The following is a 10,365-nucleotide window of genomic DNA, read 5'->3' on the forward strand; positions in this document are numbered from 1 at the left end:
CCTGTATTCCCACACGTTCCCAGGCCACCTCAGGTGAGACCTTGAAGAATGTCTCAGCCATATAACTCAGCTAGATAGCCACTGAAATGAAGTTTCATGAAGAAGCCCTACATAAAACACAAAAACGAAACTTCCCTGTTTGGGGCAGTGCTCCTCCTATTCTACTGTGTACCTTGGGCACTTAGATGATATGATGAGGTCATGCCCGGTTGGACAGTCTCATGATTATAGACTCTGCCTTCCATGTCTGTAGATGGAGCCTTCTCCAGTAGTTCCCAGGTTATGGAGGCAACTCTTATTTTCTCTACTCTATCCTTACTTTATTAGCTAGTTAATAATGATGTAACCATCCAGCTATCTGACAGCCTAATACCTGTGATATCTACCACGAATACACATGCAATCTCCGAAGTTTTGTAAATGTATTGTGCTCTCTGCAGAGTCTGAAGTGCTCACTGTGCTGTATGTGTGCAGAGTGCAGCAGTTTTTAAACACTTGGAGATTCTAGTGAATAGCAAGGGTTGAAAATTTCTCATCTGGTGGGGGGGGGGCTGGTAAAAGCTGGAGTTCCCAGAAAGAGCAAGTTAGCTTGAGTCCAACCCCAGACAGTGAGTGTCAGGAATAGTCTCGGCTCTGCCAGATTGTAGAGTCTGGTAGAAATGTAAGCACACTCCATCTTGAAGAAGGACTCTGATTTTGTAATATAGAAATTTGGTAAGCTGCTTATGATTACATTATTTTTAAAATACTTTGTAAATTAGAAATAAATTGAATAATAAAACTGTAGTGAGACACAAATATTTGTGTGCATATGTGAATGGGTGTACAATGTACAGAGTTATCTTTCCCATGATTCACCCACTAACACCATTCTGTACGCTTTAAGTGGTTACTCTGTGTTCTGGATGCACGAAAGTAAACATTCATAATATTTATGTTTATTGGGGGAGAATATGTATTTTATCCATGGGTAATCATGTTTTTCATGTTTCCAAAGTACTCAGCTGAATTATTACTAAATTAGACAGTAAATCTTAATAGGATTTCTAAGTATAATTTCAAGAGAATGGTAGTTCTAAAAGTACCCATTTCTCTCATATAATAAGCATCCCCTTATTAATATATGAAGATACTTCTATATCCTGTCTAAATAAGTAAGTAATAAGCCATACATCTTTTGTTTACACTTTCTTTTTCCATTATTATAAACCTGTGCATTTTTAGTTCTAGGCCGAGCAGCTCTGAACTGGGGAAGGGTCTTATCCCATGTTCTCTGTCTCAGCACAGAAAATTCTAGTTCTTTGTTGCAACATCAGTGACTTCATAATAAATACATTGCAGTGTAGTATAGTCAGGACTGTGCATTTCTTCCTGAACATTAAACAGGAATTGAAATTACTCACTAACATATCCTTCATCCTTCTTATCAAAATTCTCAATTGCAGCTACACCGAGAAAGTAAGTGTAAATTAATTTAAAAGGTTCTTCCCGTATTACTGTCGTAAAGAAAACAATGTTTATGAGATCTACTAGCAGCCATTGTCAGGAGATAAAGTTGCTTTGGTTCCATGCTGCCCATCAGGAGCAAACATTCACCAGACTGACATTATAACCAAGATGTAATGCTTCAGAAAGGAACAGGCCTTCTCAACACAAGCAAAACCAAAAGTATAAGAATGACTTTCACGCTGATTTTTTTAAAGAACAAATTTGTAGTAATATACCTGATTCTCCAAATAACACATGTCAGAAACAGAGGCTTCCTAGTCTTTCATTTCTTCCTGAGTTTAGAACATTGCTAAATGCTGGCAAAGAGATGTAAACTGGAGAGTGCTGACAGTAGTTCCAGTGTTGCCAGCATGGACACAGGGTGACCTTCGGCTCCCTCCCAGGTCCTCTTACTGGCTTGTGTCTTCCCTGAAGTTCATGGACTTGATTGTCCAGGTTTTCATTGGGTTTCCTTGTTTCTTCATTATTGTGTTGATGGGGACTTGTTCGAGAAATGGTTTATATAGTCTAAGTATTTCCAGATACTTGAGTGGTTTAGTGGGAATGTCTAAAAAATGAACACATGTACTCATCTTCTCCCATGTGCATTAGTGTTTTTCTTTCCTTGGTGGGAATCGAAGTTTTCAATGTTTAGCTCAGTGTGAGACCTTGGAGGTAACATCTATTGAAGGAGAAAGACAGAGGGGAAATAGCTCGCTTGTTTTGTGAGACAGGGTCTTGCTATGTGTGTGTATCAGTGTGGACTTGAACTCAAAGTAGTCCTCCTGCTTCAGTCTTCCAAGAGTGTAAGCCACCATGTGCAACTCTGTACAGTTTTATGAAGACAGTAAAATGGAATGATGTTTCTTAACTTTGTGGGGATTTAGGAGGTTTGGGAATAATCAAATAATCATTGCAATGCCCGCACAGTGTGGATTCCAAGGGCAGTTGTTATGGCTAAAAGCATGCCTCTTCTCTCCTAGAGTGCCGACTGGTCCACTACTTACTGTAGGTCCCCCGAGCTTGTTCTCTTTGACTTTCCTTTACAGAGGCCAGGCTGCATTCCTTCTTGAAACCCCATCTTGAGTCAGCTCATCTGGACACTCCGTGAATGGGATGGTGATTGGGCCCAAGTTGCCGATATCAGTGGCACCAAGATGCCCTGCAGGATGGAGCAGTTGAAAAAAAAATCCAAGGTGTAACATAATACTCCTTAGTCTTATCAGAAGGAATTGATTGTTGCCATCATGGCATTCATCTTTTTGAACTGCCATTTAGGAAATGGTATAGACTGGCTTACTTTCTCTCGGTTCTGAAATCTAGAGTTCCAGCATCCAGTCTCCAGCTAACCTGGGTTCTGATGAGACAGCTGTCCTGGCTTGCAGATGGCCATTTTCCTGCTGTGTCTTCACAACCTTTTCCTCACTTCAACCCTGGGGGTGGGGCAAACTCTTCTTACCAGGTCACAAGTCCTGTCGGATCAGGTCACCACCCTTTACGACCTTAATTTCTTTCAACTTAGTTACCTTAGGGGCCCTATCTTTAAGTGTAGCCACACTGAGGTTTGGAAAGATTCAGTTTTAGGGTAGTGGGGAACACAAATATTAAGTTGACAATCATCACTTATTTGCTAACATTTATTTATCCAAAAGAGCAGAAAATGATAAAGGGCTATATATTAGGCTGTAGTAAAAGAACTTTCATATGCCAGATGTTGAAAACTTGTATGTACATCATCGTGTTTAGTTATTATAATACTGTCTCATTTGCGTTTCTCCGTTACCCTAGAAGGTAGATATCATTTGTCTCTAGTAAGCAGCGACACAAGCCTTAGGTAAATTAGGTGATGTACTAATTATGAATGAGGTTGTAGTCTTGTTCTGTGAGCTGTGTCACATCCTGGCTATGATACTTGTGTCATGACTGTCTAATGTCACAGGTCAACCAGAACAAGTCCTACAGCTCACTCCAGGCTAGAATGACTACTGCAGGCTCACGGGGACATGGTCTGGAATCCATCAATGTTGGCTTTGCTCTGATTCATTGTGAAAATTGTTGCCAGCATCCTCCAGTCTGTGCTATGTTAGAGACTCACCCTTACCCAGCTGCCACTTGGGAACCCATGGTGACCAGATACCCAACCAGTGCCTAACATATAAAAGATGTCCAGAAGGGTTGAGCTGATGGAATTACTAACCTCTTTAAGCTCACTAGACCCTGTCAGCATCATACTAACACCTAGAAACAGGCTAACACTACCATTGCTTTTTTTCTGAGGATTATGTAGAGGATATATTCATGTTGTTTACTTTTAAAAGCTAATTGCATCTTCTCCCTTGTATTCCACTGGGTTTTTATGCATTTAGGCAAATAGAAAATGGTTTGGTTTTGGCCCTCTTTACTAGAGATCCTCCTATTAAAATACCCTCCATGATTTCTACCTGTCAAAAACTAATTATGTCTAGAATTCACTTAAAAATTAAGGTCTTGAGGGCTGGAGAGATGGTTCAGCCATTAAAGGGTAGGCTCACAACCAAAAAAAAAAAAAGATCTTGAAGGCTTAAGTTTATCATTTATGCTTTGTCCTGGATTCTTGTAATTCTAGATGTATTTCCTCTTTCTCACCTCTGTAAAGAACATATGTGAAAAGGAAAAGAAGTCAAGAGTGAGTAGCATTGGTAAGCGGGACTCCCTAAGAGGAAGCAGGACTGGTAGTACCATCGATGTGTACTGTGCCATCAATGTGTACTGAGTGAAGCACAGATATTGGATGGACTGAGGGAAGAGACTGAGGTCACTCTATAGACAAGAGGGGGCTCTATAGAGCACTTCAATTGTAAAAATATTCAGTTGAATCTCGTAACTATTTAAGCAATTCCATCTTTAGTAGTTTTCTTCCATAAAAAGAGTCCCATAAAAATTAAAATTATACATGCCATGGATGTGTCTGTGAACATATACAACAACTCGATTCAGTCCTCCTACAGAAAAAGGCACTTTGAGAAACCTAAGTGATTATTTATTTTCTATAAAATTCTTTTTTTTTTACTCTTTTAAAATATCTCCCCTTTCAAGAGTTTTTCCTCAGTAATCATTTGGCTGAGTGCTTTAGTACAGCAACTTGAGACCTTTTTTTTTTATATGTTTATTTTCATCTGCTGTGTGTGTACATGTGTGCATGCATGTGTGTTTGTGCAGGCTCCCACTTTCAGGAGTTGATTCCTCCCTGCCATCTTATAGTTTTTCCTCTCATTGGGACATTTTTATATGTAAGTGAACAGCAACTACACAGTGTGTGACATTAATACATGTGGTTCTCTTGTAGATTTTGAGCTCTTCCAGAGACCTTCATATAATCATTGCCCATATCTAAGAAGTGCTATTTTTTACTATAACCTATATATACATAAGTATATGTGTATGTATATCATATATAATATATATTTAAGTACGTACATATATATTTTTTGCAGCCCACCAGATGCAAAGCAGACACACATCTGGCTTCTATCAGTTAGGGAGTAGCTTTAAGCACATCCTGTTAAATTATCTGTTCCCAAAAGCAATCCCAACATATTCAGTAAATGTTATTTTCCCCCACAGTTATGCTCTTGATTGGACCACAAATTTTTCCATAATGCTGTACTTAAAAAATAGTACATTCTACTCTTTATTCATAACCATCAGTAAGCCCCGTGCCAGCCTTCTTTAGGAAAAATATTTTAAACATGACACATTAAGTAAATTGTATCCCCGTTCTGGAAAGAGACATGGAGTGTCACTCTGCCAGCTTTGTAGTCAAGTGTTGGGCTGACTCCTTCCTTATCTCTGCATAGGAGATGCAGTCTGTGCAGGCTCTCTCTTTCCTGGCTCCCAGGTGTCCAGGACATGCTGGTATTACTCCTAGAATGGTGTCAAATCAATTGCTTACAAATGAAATCAGATTACTAGTTCCAAAGTTAAAATTAGTTTGAATTTTATTATGTTATTTACACTAACAAAAGTTTGAGATATAATAGAAAAAATTCTGTTAGGATAAAAAGCTTATAAATGGTCCATGTATCTTCTTCAGGGCATTTTCCTGCCAGCATTTTTTCATGATTCAACTGTAATTGCTAAAGGCTTGTAATCAGGTATCCATAATCTATTTTTTGTTTTGTTTTCTAGTTATAACATAATTATGGTTAGCCTTGAAGTTCATGAGGGGTATGTATTACCAGTAGTCACTTGCAATCTTTGATTCACTGGGTATCAGAGAAGTATTAAAACAAAAAAACCCCAATGTATAACAATGGTAACAGCTTCCTTAATGGGTTACTGTAATGGCTAGAATGAATTGCCAACTTGACGGAATATGCAGTCACCTGGGTGATGTCTCTGGGATGTCTGTGGGGATTGTCTTGTTTCCGTTAATTGGTGTGGGAAGACTCTGCTTAATTGTGTGTGGGAGCAATCCCTGCACGTGAGAGGAGGAGAGCTGAGACACAGCATGCGTTCTCTGAGGAACTCTGATTACAGACAGAACCTGAGCAGCTACCCCAGGCTGCTGCCGTGACTTGCCTGCCACGGTGAACTGCTCTTTCAACTCTGAGCTAAAGTAAATACTACTCCTTTGAGTTCTGTGAGCTTATTTTATCACAGCAACAGAAAAGATACTAAGACAGGGAGCAGACTTCTTCTGGGGGTTTGAACTAGAAACTGGGGCATTATTTTACTACTTTAAAATGTGGCCAGGAAACAGGAAGTGGAAGGAGGGTATGAATTACTTTATCACCCTGCCCTTCCCCTAAGTGAGCCTCAGCAAATAGCCTGTGAGTTTTCAGATAATTATTGTGTCTGGTAAATCAAGTAATCACCAGCGTTCATGTTTCTTTGCGGAATGAATATGGAATTTCCATGTTATTAAATAAATCTGAAAAGGTCACAGCGAGTGTTTTTAAATGTGTGAGCATGTGTCCTCGAAAATGATGTAACCCGTGTTTGCCTCTCAATACCAAGCAGCAGGGATTAGGAAAATGAAAAAAGCACATCAGGTTTTTTGAGAAACTTTACTCCATGGAAATTTCATCTTATGGTGTATTTTGTTATCTGATGTGTATTTCTTTGGCCTTCATATTTTGAACTATGTGCTGTCCTGGATGAACCAAGATCTATTAACTATCCATGCAGTAATTAGTATCATCTTTTAAATATTCTTACATTAATTAGTATCTTTTCCACTAGGTACCTGGCTCCAGGGCAAGACTGTAAGGGGGCGTGTGCAATAGATCCTTCATAACCTCCTAGCTGACCAAGAGAAACCAACACACACCATGCACTTCCCATGTCTCACTGAATGACTGTGTGAAATGCTGAACATTTGTTTCTAGAAAACACAGTTAACGTAAGCTGTGTCCAAGTGAGTAAAATGTTTCATCTCTGTAGATCTATCTCACACTCATTTATTGCCCCCAAATAATATCCTGACAGAAACCCATTAAAGCAGAAAACAAAAGCAATTTATAATTTTAATTATTTCAAAATAATAAATCCCTGCTTAAAATAACCACTTATGTACTCTTCAAGAAAAATGTTATAAGAACACTCTCCAATATATATGTGTGTATACATTTTACACAGAAATTATCATACATAATATTGCTATTATGCCTTAACACCTATAAGGACAAGTAAACACTATTTTATAAACATATCATAATCCATTTAGGTGGTGTCTGTCATATTGGTGGACATTCACAATCTTTCTAGTCTTTCACCATTAAAGCTAATACTGTAGTGAACATTTTTGAACATAGAATGTTTTCAGTTGTATTTGTGAAAAATATCCCACCCTGAGAATTGTTAGCTCAAAAAACTTTGTTTCAAAGCTCATGAAGCAATGAAGTAACCACACACTATCAGGTGACAGCTTAATATTGTTAAGGTGCATCCAAATGGCTGACATTAACCAACAGAGTATTGCGCTACCTGCATTACTGTACTGAGGTCACTGCAGAACTATGGGCTGTGAATTGTCATTGTCAGTGTTTATGACTTAATGATCCTTCAGAATTGCCTTGTCATTTCACAAGCAGCAAATACTCTGGGGTTTATTTTATTCAAGAAACATTTAAAAGAGGAACTGACCACTACCTCCCTGTATATAACTGCCTTCAAAGTTGGGCAGTACTAGGAAGACTGTGTTATCACTATAGGGAAAAGCTTGTGTTTCAACTAATGAGTGTGTTTTCCCTCCCTCAGGTGGAAGGAGCGATTGTGGAAAAGTAAAACAACCAAGAGGCGTGGTATTGCTCCTATAACTTGGAACTGGAGAGGAGGCAAGATGCTGGCATAGCTGTTGAACTAGAACCTGCTATGCCAACATATTGCCATCTTTCCTGTCTGACAGCAGCTTGACCACCTCCATGACATTCTTCCATATCTTGCTACAACCAAAATGTGACATGTAGTTTGTGACTCGGTCTGCCTTATCCCAACTTCTCTCCGATCATGTACCAAATCACTCATTGCATTCTAGCCACACTGGGCTTTGGGGACTGTTCTTGGACATACCAGGGATGTCCCTGCCTCTTCACTCGTCTGCCTTTGTTTCATCATCTGAGTCAGTGAAGACGCCACATTCTTGGAAAAGTCTTTCATAGCAGCTTTGCCTATAAAAGCTTCCATGTGCCCAGCCAGTGCTCATCTCGTGACCCTGCTCTGTCTTTTGGAAAACGTTGGTCACTGCCCGAACATGTTTGCTTGCTCAGTTGCTGCCTCGTTTCCTTTACCAGATTGTGAATCCTTTAAGGATGACCAAGCTTGACGTTTTACTCACTGTATGCCTAGACCCTGACACTTTTAAGTCCTCAATTCATGGCTTTGAAATTCTACCATGAACTTATTGTGCAATAAAGGTGTCAAATTATTACATTTCAGCGTGTCATGAATGGTTCTGATGAAACACTGGTTGATAAGTAACAAAAAAACAAACAAGTAATATTGATTTGTAGGCCTGCAAACCCAACATCTTAAAGGAGATGCAATAAAGTTATCAAGTCTACCAACTCAGAAGACAACATGTTGTATTGAAAAGACAGCACATTCGAAATAAAAGTTATTTTCCAGTTTCACCATGGGTGTCACTTCTGTGTTCTTAGATAAACCATTTTTTTTTCTGTTGCAAGATAATACTGACCCCACAGGTTCCTAGAGGTAAAGTTAGTGAGATTTGTCTTAATCATGTCTAAAAGTTCTTATCTCGAAAGTTTATGATGTGTTTATACTGGTAAAAACGTCATGAGTTTTAATTATTTTACTAGCCAGAAGTCTTTACTTTGAAGCAAGTGATCTTAAGTGGAAATTCCAGACCTATAGAGCATGTAGCATTCTACATCAAGACACAGAAAAGCTGAGACCAAGCAGTTGTCTCAGATCTCAAATGTTTCTTCTATTTCTCACCTACCTTTATTTCTGGAGTTATTCATTATCCATCCAACTGTGACTTTTACTCATCTACTATCTCATTAGAATAAAAATGCTTGAATATTTGATATTCATATTTTAAAGCATTAAAGTTTTAGTGGGAAGTTTTGCTTTTAACGCACCAAATTTTATATTTACTTGATGCTTTTCCAAAGAAGAAAATAACAATCACTCTTGACTGGGTGTTGTAACTACCGCGTCCAGAAAACACTCATTATGTCTTGCTCGTGCCTCAGAGAGTATACTGAACAAAGCCCTTGATTTGACAGGTGGGCATCACAAAGATGTAGCAATTTGACCCACCTTTATAATGTATGTATGTTCTGTTTATACTAGGGTAATTATCATTTACAAGGCAATATGATAATTAAATGACTTCAAAAATGTTAGGTACTTTTTCTGATCTTAGGTATCTACAAATTTGAATCTCTTGGTACTTTGTGAATTTATCACCTTGTATTGTTCATTCAGTTCTAGAAGTTATTAGCCAATAATCAAGATAAAGAACACTAGCCTGGGAGGTCATTATAAATGCAATACCTTCTATGAGGACTTTGAGAAACCCAGTTAACAGATGAAACCTTATGGCCGTGTTGCTTTGTTCATTCATTATTTTGATGGGGAAAAATGTTGAGGAATCAATAGGCCTGAACTTATAGGTTATTGCAAGAACTGAAACTTTGAAGGTTTATTGCCACCGATACTTAGTTTTTAGAAGCTGCTGGAGCTTTTCCAGAGTTCTGACTGCATCAGTTGAAGAGATATCCACTGGCCCCTTGACCTCAGCGCAACCGATAAGCTGGGTTCCAAGTGTAGAAATGACCTCGAAGCTTAGATAAGCCCTCCTCTTCTGAAAGGGCTTGATTGTCATTTATAAACACCTGCACTCTCCTTTTTATGCCAAGCAAACAGTCATGGAGGAGGACTTAGCACAAGGGAACATCAAAGGGAGATGCTAACAAGTCAGGATTGGAACATTACCAGCAGCAGAGTTTTGAATGATGCTGCACGTTCAGTCCCTAGAGATGTGGGTTTAATAAATCTTCTTTTTTGATGAGCTCCCTGCTGATCTGGATTCTGTCTATACTTTGAAAACACTCAGCCTAAGTCCTAAGTCAGAGGGCAAGTATTTAAAAGCCTGTACACAGTTTTCAGTATGGGAGTTGGCCACAGCCATGAAAAGAGTCTGCTTTCCCACAGTGTCTGTGCTTAGGAAAACTGGAACAATGTTTTGTGATCGTGTTCTATTCTCCGAGGTCACTTACATAAACAGCCCATATACTGCACTCAAGAGCACTGCACCCCAGGCCACCATGCTGAGTTTCTGTTGTTGTTTTTAACTTCCTTCCGTCATCTTTACTCAAGGGGTTCACATTACAGCTCCCAAGCTGTTTTATTTTCTTTACTGATTGA

At 38.9% G+C, this 10,365-nt stretch overlaps 1 long non-coding RNA gene across 1 annotated transcript in view; it reads left to right on the forward strand.

The window, feature by feature from the left end:
- The window catches only part of LOC110341669, a 25,532-nt gene extending 16,932 nt beyond the window's left edge, over positions 1-8,600 (forward strand). The window contains exons 3-4 of the long non-coding RNA XR_005881365.1: positions 6,712-6,886; positions 7,729-8,600. This is a non-coding gene — a long non-coding RNA (uncharacterized LOC110341669). The remainder of the gene's footprint in view (positions 1-6,711; positions 6,887-7,728) is intronic.
- Positions 8,601-10,365: the final 1,765 nt, after the last annotated feature.

Source organism: Mesocricetus auratus, unplaced genomic scaffold (assembly GCF_017639785.1).
Source record: "Mesocricetus auratus isolate SY011 unplaced genomic scaffold, BCM_Maur_2.0 Super-Scaffold_100014, whole genome shotgun sequence".
Classification (NCBI taxonomy): domain Eukaryota; kingdom Metazoa; phylum Chordata; class Mammalia; order Rodentia; family Cricetidae; genus Mesocricetus; species Mesocricetus auratus.